Raw genomic sequence first — 12,970 nt, 5'->3', positions numbered from 1 at the left:
GCAGATGCTCAATGCAGGAGCTGCCCCCTGGTGGTCAGTGTGCTCCCCCAGGAGGAGCTCTGCTCAGCCACAAGCCAGGCTGATGGCTGCCAGTACAGCAGTGGTGGTGGGAGCCTCTCCTGCCTCCTCAGCAGTGTTAAGGATGTCCTACTGCAGCTTAGGTCTGCTCCCCTCTGGCAAGTGGATATCCCCCGGGGGCTGCCGGTCTGCCAGAGGGGTGTCTGATTGCCAGCTTAGGCCCAATCCCCCGGGAGCAGGCCTAAGCCAGCAGGTGGTCATCCCCTGAGGGGTCCCAGACTGCGAAAGGGCACAGGCCGGACTGAGGGAACACCCTCCCAAGTGCACAAATTTTTGTGCACCAGGCCTCTAGTCTATAATATTATTTTACTACTACTGGAAAGATAAATTATTCCAGAAATAGAAATATAAAATCTTTGATTCTTGCATGAATTCATTTCATAACATATAGGGCTTATTAAGTTGTTTAAAAAAATCATTTCAGCCTGCCAGTGTGACTCAGTGGTTGAGCATTGACCCATGAACCATAAAGTTATGGTTCAATTCCCAATCAGGGTACATGCTCAGGTTGTGGCTTGATCCCCAATAAGAGGCATGCAGGAGGAAGATGATAGATTATGTTTTTCCCTCATTGATGTTTCTATCTCTCTTTCCCTCTCCCTCCATTTCTCTCTATAAAATCAATAAAAAATATTTTTTAAAAATAATTTCAGGGTTGATCTCATATTTTAAAAAGTCCATGTACTGCATGTAAAGCTCAGGGACTCAAGAAACAATTAACACCCCCCCGCCCCACACACACACACCCCAACACACAGAGATGCTTGTGTAGGTTTTTATATTGTAAACTCTTTGAGTTCCTATGCTTTTGGAAAGTTGTTTGTAAGGGTTCCATTAATACAAACCATCCCAAATTATAACTTGTACACTTGAGCCCTATTTCTTGCTCTGCTGGTTATCAAATTTGTAAACTTAGACAGATTATTGCCCTCTGAATATACTTTTCTATAGCAGGGATAATAACTATGCCTACATCACACTCATATTGTGTTACAATAAAGAGAGCTTGGAAATGGCTTATGGTATAGAAGTACAAGAAAATATTTTAATAATTATAAAAGGCAATAGCAGTTTCAAAAATAGGCTTTTGCCTTCCGCTGGATTGCCTGAATTCCTCTAGAAAGCATTATTAAATGCTCATAATACAGGTACTTAAGTTTTATGTAAGTCTTGTGGTAACCACAAAGCAATAACCTATACTCACAGGGTCTATACAAAGTTATTCTGCCTTCCTATCCTAAATTAGAGGAGAACTTTGTTAATATGTGGAGCTCCCGATGCCCTGAAAATAAAAGGGGTGAATGTCCTTGAATTCCTTATGGCCAGACCACTTAGGATGCACCCCCAATCCCTTCCCCCCGACTTCCACATGGAACAGTACATCTACAAAAGGAAAGTGATGGAATCCACCTCATAAATCCAAAGACAGCCTTGGAGAAGTACCTCATCCTGTTGTTGCCATTGGAAACCCCACAGATGTCAGCAGCATGTTCTCCAGGAACACTGGCCCGCAAGCTGTGCTGAAGTTGACTGCTGCCACTGGAGCCTCTCCTACTGCTGGTTGCTTCACTCCAGGAACCTTTACTAACTAGATCCAGATCCTGGCAGCCTTCTAGGAGCCCCAATTTCTGATGATCACTGACCTGTGGGCTGACCATCAGCCTCTCACAGAGGTGTCTTACATTAACCTGCCTACCACTGCTCTGTGAATCAAAATTATACCTATGTTTGTTTGTTTTTTGTCAGATAGGCAAAAAATTTTCTTTTTGGTGTGCCGCGGAATTGTAGGAATTAGTTTATGTTTGCCATTAGATTGAAAATCGCTGACCTGTAATATTTATAGTTCATGACAGAGCATTCACACTGGATGATTATTATTGTGTTGGCTGTTGTCATTTATTTATTTGGCAACCTAAGAGAAGAGAGGTTAGTGTCTCTGACTAAATAGTCAGGTATTGAATATTTTTAAATTTCTTGCAAAACACCTGTTGAAAATTGCTGTCCTAGAATAATCTCTGTTTAGAAAAGCAATTATTAAGTCTAAAGTTCACATGAATAAAACATTTATTGTTATGTGTGTGGCCTGAACTTTTAAATTACTTTTGGAGAGTACACTCTGTCCTTAATAAAGGATGTCCTAAAAGTTCATAACTCTCTGTTTAGTATTCTCCTATCAAAAGTCAAATTATTTTAGACCACTGTCCTTTTTTTTCAATTTCTGATAAAAAGAAGTAGATGAGAACTAAGTAAGCATTTGATACACAAAGATAACTAAGTCCTTAGTATAAGTAGAAACATATTACATATAAATCCAATTAATCAAGTAGTAAAACACCTGCAAATTGATGTTTGAACTTAAATACTTCACTGACCTTCGGAAGTTAAAGGATGAACATTTCTTTCTTATGTTTTTCAATTTTTAAAAGATAATCTAAAGTGTGGATTATATTAGAAATCACTATTTTAAGCTTCCACATAGGGGCATAGAAGATGATGGAATAAGAAAGGTTCCAGTAAGTTGAAATTTTCTCCATATTTCCTTAAAAGCACTTAAGAGAAAATCTGAGTGCATCAAAAATTCTTTATTATACTAAAAATGGAAGAGAAAACTGGAACTCCATGAGAAATTGAAATAAAATTCCAAGACTTGCCACGAACATAAAAATATTTTTAATATGAAGATTGTGCTACTGGAAATCAAAAGAAAATACACACATATGGATTTTAAGAAAAAGCTATTCAGTCTGGCCGGTGTGGCTCAGTGGTTGAGAATTGACCTATGAACCCAGAGGTCACAGTTTGATTCCCGGTCAGGGCACATGCCTGGATTGCATGCTCAATCCCCAGTGTGGGGTGTGCAGGAGGCAGCTGATCAATGATTCTCTTTCATCATTGATGTTTCTATCTCTCTCTCCCTCTTCCTTCCTCTCTAAAATCAATAAAAATATGTTAAAAATGAATCATTATTTAAAAAAAGAACAACTTGTTTAAATATCTACTTGGAAATTAAATAGTTGTATTCTTAGATTCATTTTTGAATCTTTGTGGTTCAGTAATGAATTGAGTAAAATAGCAACACAAATAATTATTCTTTTAATTTGTATTGAATTGTGTTCTTTTATATTATCAAAGCAGCCATCTTCTTTAGGATAATTCATTTGTAAAACTCTATTAATGAAATCTTGACAGGTAAATATGCTACTTGATCTAATTTTTAATGTGTTTTGAAGGTTATGCATTGTCAGGTTGCTGTTATAAAGTTATTTACCAGTATTTCATTTAACTACACTTTTTGGAACTTTACAACGTCTATTTAGTACATAATTAGATTATATTGTTTCAAAATGTTTATTATTCATCTTCAAAACAATTATGTTGATACCTGGCTAAATATAATCTTCATTTTATGAGGAGAAAGCTATGGCTTTGAGACTGTAAACTTAATATTCTGATTTTCAAAAAGTAAAAATACCACCAAAGCAAACCCCAAAGAACATTGGACTGTGTTCCAAAGAGAACATGTGGCTCTTCATAGACCATTATCTATTCACACAGTAGACTTGATTAAGAAAAAAAATTATATGCTATCAAATAGCCTTCATTTGTGTAAGCATAAAATGTAACTACTTTAGAATTAAACACATTTGAGTAAGAAAATAGAGGTTATTTCTTATAAATCTTTTTAAAACCTTTATTGTTCTCAGTGCTTGAATTGAAATTTGATGTGAACTCTTGCCTTTTGTTAACTGAAGCAATTCCTATTAGCATTCTAATTGCATCAACCACACACACTGGATCTGTTTTTTGTACTTATTTCTGTATAGACTTCATTTACGATTAGGATCTAACTTATACTATCTCAAAGGAGTTTCCGGAATATGACATTTAGATTTTTAACATCAAAGTTGCATTCTTTTTATTGCTGTAACCATATTGGATATATGTATGCCTCTTGTCTTTCAAGCCTGAAATTAATTTATTAAAATGTGCATTTTAACTAAGATAAGTATTGAGTCCCAAAAAGAGTTTGCTTCAGGGAGGAATAACTGAGCCATGGACATTGCTTTTAATCTTTAATAGAATGCAGATCATGCTTAATTTAAAAAGCAAAGCCTTTATTTCATAAATTGAATTGAAAGGTGATTGAGGATAATTGTAACTGGTTAAAAGTAGGTCACTTGGAAATGTCAAATTTAAGTATCTCTTCTGAAGGACTGTAGTGCTTTATTTAATTTTGAATAGGAAATATTTTTATTTATTTTAACCATCCAATGTTTTGGTCTCATCCTTGAAAACCAGAATTGGTTGGCATGAATAATTCAACTTTGTCTTCCTTTATTAAAAACAATATTCTGAAATTTTGATTATTGGATTAATAAGCACATCTTCAATATTCATTAAAACTAAAACCCTAACAGAATGCATACATTACAAAAGAAGAAATATCTAAAATTATTATTCTACTATTCACCTTAAGACACAATAAAAAAGGAAATATTAAAATAAAGGAAGCATAAAGAAATAAAAATTAGAGCAAAAAATCAATGAAATTGAAAACAAAACTTAATAGAAAAAGTTGAGAAAATGAAATGTTTATTCTTGGAAAGATCAATAAAATTCAGAAGTCTTTAGCCTGACTAGCCAAGAATAAAGAGAAGAAACACAAATTACTAATAACACAAATGAAAATGTGACCATCATTACTGATTCCATGCATAGTAAAATGATAATAAAAATATTATGAATTATTTTATGCCCACAAGTTTATTAACCCAGATGAATGAACAAATTGTTTGAAAGACACAATCTAACTAAACTCATGAGGATAAATAGATTATCAGAATAAGTCTACATTCATTAAAGAAATTGAAACAACACTAACCTTTAAAATAGCACCAGACCCTGATGGGTTCACTGTTGAATTTGACCAAACATTTAAGGAAGAAATTATACCAAGTCTCTACAATCTCTTTTAGAAAAACAAAAATAAGCGAACAAACAAAAAATAGATGGAATGTTTTTTTACCTCATTTTATGAGACTAAATTTACCCTAATACCAAAACCAGACTAATCAAGAACACTATGGACCATCTCATAAATAAGACTATCTCATGAAGATAGAAAATATTCAGCAAAATATTAGCAAATGTAACCTGACAATGTATAAAAATAAATATATACACCACAATCAAGTAGGATTATTCTAGGTATGCCATATGGTTTGAAAATTAGTAATCACACAATGCAATCCATTTCAATAGGCTCAAAAAGAAATGTCATAGGATTATATTAGTAAATTCATATAAAGTACCAAATGTCTCTGAAGGACTGAAAATTAAAACAATGAAACAGTACTATGTGCCTAATAGGATGGCCAAAATCGCAAACACTGCATGCTCATGTGGATGTGGTGCAACAGGAACTCTTATTCGTTGCCTGTAGGAAAGAAGCCACTTTGGAAGACACTGTTGGTTTCTTACAGCATACTCTTATGACAGTATCCACTACTCAGGCTTTTTTATATTTACCCGCTGATTTGGAAGTTTATATCCACACAAAAATCTGCACGAATATTTATTTGTAAGTGAAGATATGTTTTTTTTTTATTAAAATCAATAGGTAAATGGATAAACAAATTGTGCTATACCCATACAATCTATATATATATAAAACCCTAATGTGCAAATAGACCAAACGGGGGAACAATTGAACAACCGGTCGCTATGAAATGCACTGACTACCAGGGGGTGCTCGCAGAACATGGCAGGTGTCGGCAGCAGGAGGCAGGTGAGTGGGGGTGCCAGACCAATGTTTGCTATATACTATTTGTTATAACATTAAAATCTGGTTGAATTTAATTTTAGCTTTATATATGTCAAGCAGTTTACTATTATATAATTTTTGAAATAGTAATGGAATTTTATAAAAAAATAAAGGAGTTTCCAATGTGATCTGATCTTTAAAAGACTACAATAGGATAGTATAATTTTCAAGATAAAAAGGCTTGCTTGTTTTGATTTATGCATTTTTCTTCATGTGTAAACTTTACTGACTCTCATATACTCATACACTGCAAAGCAAGCTTTGTTTAATTCAACATTTGGATCCTATTATACACAAATATGTGTTTAGTGTTAAATTATCATTTCTGTAAGTTGATGTTCAAAAATTACTAGTATGTTTCTGTTTTGCATATTTTTAGCTTGATCTTGGGCCAGAAAATATATGTAAATTTATTGTAACATTTCTCAGTAAAAATTAATTTTGGAGGTAATGATTAAGACTCTACATGATTGCTATAGAAATGATAAGGACTCAACATTTCGAAATTATAAAATATATGCCAAATCAAAACATTACTTTTTTTGTATGTTTTTATTGATGAGAGAGAAAGAGAGAGAGAGAGAGAGAGAGAGAGAGAGAAACATTGACGAGAGAGAAACATCATCTATTCGCTGCCCTTGCATGCCCCCTACTGGGGATCGAGTCTGAAACACTGGCATTTGCCCTGACTGGGAATGGAACCATGATCTCTTGGTTCTTGGTTCCTAGGTCAACGCTCAACTACTGAGCCACACTGACTAGGCCAAGACATTACTTTATTTGAAAACTGCCAAACCACTTCATACTACATGACAGATGTGGTCACCTGAATAATGTCACCAACATGCCCATGTCCTGATCCCCAGAACTTGTGCATATGTTATCTTACACAGTATAAGGTACTTTGCAGATGTGACTAAGGAGATCATCTGGTGTGCCCTATGCAATCACAAGTGTCCTTAGAAGTAAAAGAGACTGGCAGAATGAAGAGGGGGGATGTGACTCGGTAAGGTAAGAGACTGGCCAGAGAGGTGAATGCTGTTGGCTTGGATGATGAAGAGGCTGCAAGTAAGGAATCAAGCAACCTATGGAAGGTATAAAAGGCAAGAAAATGGACTCCACTCACTCTAAAGCCTCAGAGATGAAGGCAGTCCTGCAAACACATTGATTTTTAAAATTTATCTTGATTGTTGAGAGCATTATAGATGTCCCTGATTTTAACCCAGTGAGATTTTCATTGAAGTTCTGGCCTACAGAATTGCAAGATAATAAAGTTGGGTTGTATTAAGTCACTAAGTTATTTTTTAGACCAGAAATAAAAACCTAATGTAACATGAGTAAATATGACAAACATGAACCACCAGTAATCTACAGACCAAACTTTGTGTAACATTTGAATAGATTGTAAATTTTGGCAGCCATCAGAACCAGTAGAAACAGTCAAATAAAACAGAAGTTGGGAAATTATTAAAATTAAAAAAATACTTGAGTTAATCTACTCAGTTCTATAAAATCAACAGGTTTATATTTACTCATCATTATTGCAGTGAAAGCAAAAGTAAACACTATTTAAAAGCAGATTTTTATCCTTATTTGCATCCAATTTATAAAGGTGATTTTTATTAGTGGTACATTCTAGTCAGAATATTAAAAGTTCATTTAACTTTAGATATAAATATGTATCAAATAAGAAAGTCCATGATTAATTATGGTGTTTATTTTGTATTTTAAAAACATTATATAAATTGTTAAAATGTTTAATTACCTAAACAAATATTATTGCTAGATTTTTTATGCATTGTATGACATATGAACTATGCAATTACTTTTTAAGTATTAATTTAATCTTTGCAAAAGCATTATGATATAGATTATATGATTTCTATTTTAGGTACAAAGAATATGAGATAGAATGTTTTAGTGACTTATACATATTCACCTTTGCCAACCCTCAGAATTGTAATCAAATAAAAATAAATCTTATACCTATGTCCTAAATTGGTACATTACATACAAACCCCAACTCTATTTTTTCATGTTGAGTCACTAATTCTCCTGCTACTGTACACTCCTCTTTGCCTCCATTTATAGACCTAGGTGTGTTTAAACTATTTTTAGTTTTACTGAATTTAAATATTTAATAACCATCTGCATTATTTCTTAGTTAAAATCAAATTTTTATTTCTTGAATGCCTGTACTGTTACAAAAGAAATATAACTAGAGTCGGATCACGCAGAGAACAGCAAATGAGGAAGCATAAAATAGATTTCATCACAAGAAAATAATAACACATATTGACAAATAACTTTGCACATTATAATACTCTTTTGCACATTGTAATACTCTTAATATCGCAACAGTTTTCTTAATGCAGTACAGATCACTGTCATTCCATTATTCAAAATAGGTAATTTCCCATATCTTCCAGCAGATGGCAGCACAGTGTCACTATTTGAATCTCACTTTACAATTTAAAATAGCCAACACTAAATTGTGAAAACAGAAGAATACAGACCATTTTAGAAACATTTTTTGTTGGGCCTAAAGCATCTTTATTCACAAATAAAAATATTAATTATAATATTATAACAAAGTTTTATATTCACTTTAGATGGTAAATTATATTTCAGTTGTAAGAAAAATAAAATTCAAAACTGTAGTTAGTTACTCCTCAAATTATAACTTTTCCCAGAATCATTTTCAGTACAAAGAATGAAGTTATTTGTTTAATAAACTTAAAGTAAAACAAACATGCTTTAAAAATACATTGGCCTTAACTAGTAGACATATTATTTATTGTATATAACCTTTGAAATATGTGCATATTTATAAGGAATAAAACCTAACATTAGAATTCTTTCTAGAATGCCTAATTCTGAACAGCATAAGGCAAATAATTTTTCATCATCTAAACTAGCTTTTCTCCTCTTTTTCCTAGCTTACTGACATCACTGTCCCACTGATTTTATCAATTCAGTAAACCTAATTTTTTCAAGCTGGCTATCTCCCTTTACCTTATTCCACACATCAACTCTTGTTCTGTCTTAACAATTTTACCACTTAAGTATTTATGGGATCTGTTCAATTCTTTCAATCCCTCTGTCACATCCCTGATCTGAGTCACCATATCACCTAGATAACCTCACCAGCTTCAGGATTTCACTGTTAGGATGTGTCAGTGTGAGAGAAACTTCTAAAATATAAATTGTGTCATACCATTTTTATTTCAGAATCTATTTAAAGGTTTCGTATTGTTCTTGGGGTATTTTAACAACATTCAAAGAACAAAGTAAGGGAGTTTTGTTAGGTGAGATTAAGTAATGAATAAAAGAAAAACTGAACCCAACTATAGAGTTTAAGTGATTTAGGCTAAATAAATAAGAAATAAATATAACATTAATATTATGATTGACAATGTTGGAGAAATTCAGAGTATTATAAGAGCATAAAATAAAAGGTATCAAAAATATTTTCTCTGAGACATGACACTTATGTTGAGGAAAATGATGAGATCAAGGTGGGAGAGAATTAAAAATGGGAAAGTATTTGCCCTAACCGGTTTGGCTCAGTGGATAGAGCGTCAGCCTGCAGACTGAAAGGTCCCAGGTTCGATTCTAGTCAAGAGTATGTACCTTAGTTATGGGCACATCCCCAGTAGGAGGTGTGCAAGAGGCAGCTGATCAATGTTTCTCTCTCATTGATGTTTCTAACTCTCTATCCCTCTCCCTTCCTCTCTGTAAAAAGTTAATAAAATATATTTAAATAAATAAATAAGTAAATAAAAAATGGGAAAGCAGGATATTTGGGGACCATAGTGTAGTCTGCGGAGTACATTCTTTTGTGAAACTTGAGTGGCACACTAAAGAGTTTTGAGGCAATATTTGCATTTCATAGTTACTGAAGAATTCATGAATGGTGAAGTCCCTGATTAGATTTGTATTTTAGAAATTCAAATTGTATGACAAGGATGATCCATGGCCAAGAGTGAGGAGAATAAAAAAGAAAGCAGGGGAATTAGTGAATATTCTAATTATCTGAGAAAATAATTTTTAAAGCCTTATTTGATCTCCTGTCTCATTATTGTTCTGTTCAGATTCTCTATTTCTTTATGATTCAGTCCTGGTAAGTTGTACGTAAGTATGTAGATATGTTTCTAGGAAATTGAACATTTCCTCTACAATTTTTGGATATATAATTGTTCGTAGTAGTTTCCTATGATCCCTTGTTTTACAATGGTATCAGTTGTGATGTCTCCATTTTCTTTTGTACTTTTTGTTTTCTCTGTGCTTCAAAAAATTATGTGAAGAGATCAACCAAGGAACTTGTATGCATATATGCATGACCCCTGAACACAGACAACAGGGTGGTGAAGAGCTGGGGTGGGGATGGGATGGGCTAGAAGGGGTCAATGGGGAAAAAAGGGGGACATATGTAATACTTTCAGCAATAAAAATTTAAAAAAATCATACTTACATTGTGTAGTTGAAAAGTAAAAAAAATATGTATGAGAAAATTTTTGATACTTGCTATTCTAGCCTCCTTTCAATATCCAATATGGCACTTGACATAGGCTTCACAAACATACATATTATAGACTCTAATTAGTATCTAATAAAGTGAGGAATCAGGGCCAACATGGAGCAGCAGCAACTATATCCAGTTGCTATAGCTGCAGTTGTAGCTGCTTGAGTGACAGCACCCATGTCCTGTGTTTCTCAGTCAGTGATATAATCTGTATTGCCTGTCACAGTGGAACGGAGAAGGAAAATAATCTCAAGAGAACCCCCGAGTGGAACTAAAGGTTCAATATCTCTTGGACCTTTTATATCCTCCAGGTGATTTCTATCAGCCAGTACCTGGAACCCTGATACTGAAGGTCCTTTTACCTTGGGTTTTTAGAAAGGCCACCTTCCTACACAGCTTTGGCAACAGAATACACATGCTAAGGAATTATAGCACCCAGGAGCAGCCCTCAACCATGATGCTAATCCCTTGAGTAGCGTGCAATGGACATAGGCATTTTCACACTTTCCAAGACATTCTCTTACAGGTTAAGTTGGCTTAGCACTTTATGGCAGCTGCTTTAATACCACTCTTATTCTTGATAATTATTCCTCCCCTTATTCATTTATTCTTCTTTAATAATTTTATTTTACAACTAAAATTTTTCACTTAAATTCTGGACTCTGAGTCTACTTCTTGGTTAGTGAATATTAAGACACTGGATTAATACATACGGTGCTGAGTCAAATGGTATACCTTAAAAAACACACACAGAGCCACTTTATGTGGGCAGGACCAACAAAGACTCAGATCCCTTAAGAACGAAGATAGGGGTTCTCTCACAAAGCACAAACTCTTAAAGAGTTGAGTTGCTGGCTGAAGTTCCAGGATGCATGGTATGAATAGTGAAAGGGAGAAAATAAAAACCAACTATGATCTATTAACAAGTTGGAAAACGAGTACTCTAGCAGCTACTCATATTTCCTTTCTTGCTCTGGCATATGCATATGTACAGCATGTAAATAATCTTCCTCTTCTATACATTTTTTCCTACTATTGAATACAGGTGTGTGTTCTTGGTAATATCAAAACAAGAATTTTGACAAGTTAAGATTTTAATGTGCATGACCAAATAATTATAGTCTTATATTTGTATATAATAATTCATAATAATTTGGTTGAAGATTTTTGATGAAAAGGTTAAAATGTATTTGATTATACAAGATACAATTATTTTATTTTAGGAATGTAGGTAATTTTTTAGTATTTATTTTAGAATAAAAAGTAAGAGCACAAATTATTAAATCAGTATTAGACAACCCAAAGTGGTGATGACTATTTTTTATTATCTTTTCATCCTCAGTATATTATGACATATATAGGTATATATATATGTATATATGTTAATATGTATATATGTGTATATATGTATATGTATATATGTATACATATATACATATATGTATATATATATGTGTGTGTGTGTGTACACATACATATATACACTAGAGGCCTGGTGCACAAAAATTTGTGCACTCGAGGGGTCTCCCTCAGCCCAGCCTGTGCCCTCTCACAGTCTGGGACCCCTCAGGGGATGACCACCTGCTGACTTAGGCCCGCTCCCTGGGGGATTGGGCCTAAGCTGGCAGACAGACATCCCTCTGGAAGCCCGGGAGCCCTTGGGGGATGTCCACTTGCCAGCAGGGAGCAGGCCTAAGCTGCAGTCAGACATCTGTAGCGCTGGTGAGGAGGCGAAAGAGGCTCCCACCACCACCGCTGTACTGGCAGCCGTCAGCCTGGCTTGTGGCTGAGCAGAGCTCCCCCTGAGGTAGCGCACTGACCACCAGGGGGCAGCTCCTGCATTGAGCATCTGCCCCCTGGTGGTCAGTGTGTGTCATAGTGACCAGTCATTCTCAGTTGTTCTGCTGTAGGATCAATTTGCATATTACCTTTTTATTATATAGGAGTGCCTGGCCAGCCTAGGTGAGGGGCTGATGGCTGTTTGCAGGCTGGCCATTGCCCCTTCAGAGTGGGGGTCCCCCCTGGGGGGCTTGGCCAGCCTGGGTGAGAGGCTGAGGGCCATTTTCAGGCTGTCCACACTCCCTTCATGGTGGGAAGGGGGGTCCTGTTGGGGTGCCTGGACAGTCTAGGTGAGTGGCTGATAGCAGCTTGCAGGCTGGCCAAGCCCCCCAGTGGGGACCCTCACCCCATGAGGGTGTGGCCAGCCTGGGTGAGGGGCTGATGGCTGTTTGCAGGCTGGACACAGCCCCTTCAGGGTAGGGGTCCCCTCTGGGGTGCCTGGCCAGCCCGGGTGAGGGGCTGATGGCTGTTTGTAGGCTGGCCACAGCCCCTTCAATGTGGGGGTCCCCACTGGGGTGCCTGGACATCCTGGGTGAGGGGCTGAGGGCTGTTTTCAGGCAGGCTAAGCCCCCCAGTGGGGACCCTCACCCCATGAGAGTGTGGCCAGCCTGGGTGAGGGACTGATGGCTGTTTGCAGGCTGGCCACAGCCCCCACTCACCCAAGCTCCCAGTGGAGGCTAGCTGGAAGCAGGTATCTGGGATTT

Source organism: Myotis brandtii, unplaced genomic scaffold, assembly GCF_000412655.1.
Source record: "Myotis brandtii unplaced genomic scaffold, ASM41265v1 scaffold466, whole genome shotgun sequence".
NCBI classification, from domain to species: domain Eukaryota; kingdom Metazoa; phylum Chordata; class Mammalia; order Chiroptera; family Vespertilionidae; genus Myotis; species Myotis brandtii.
Note: the sequence above shows the minus strand (reverse complement) of the source record.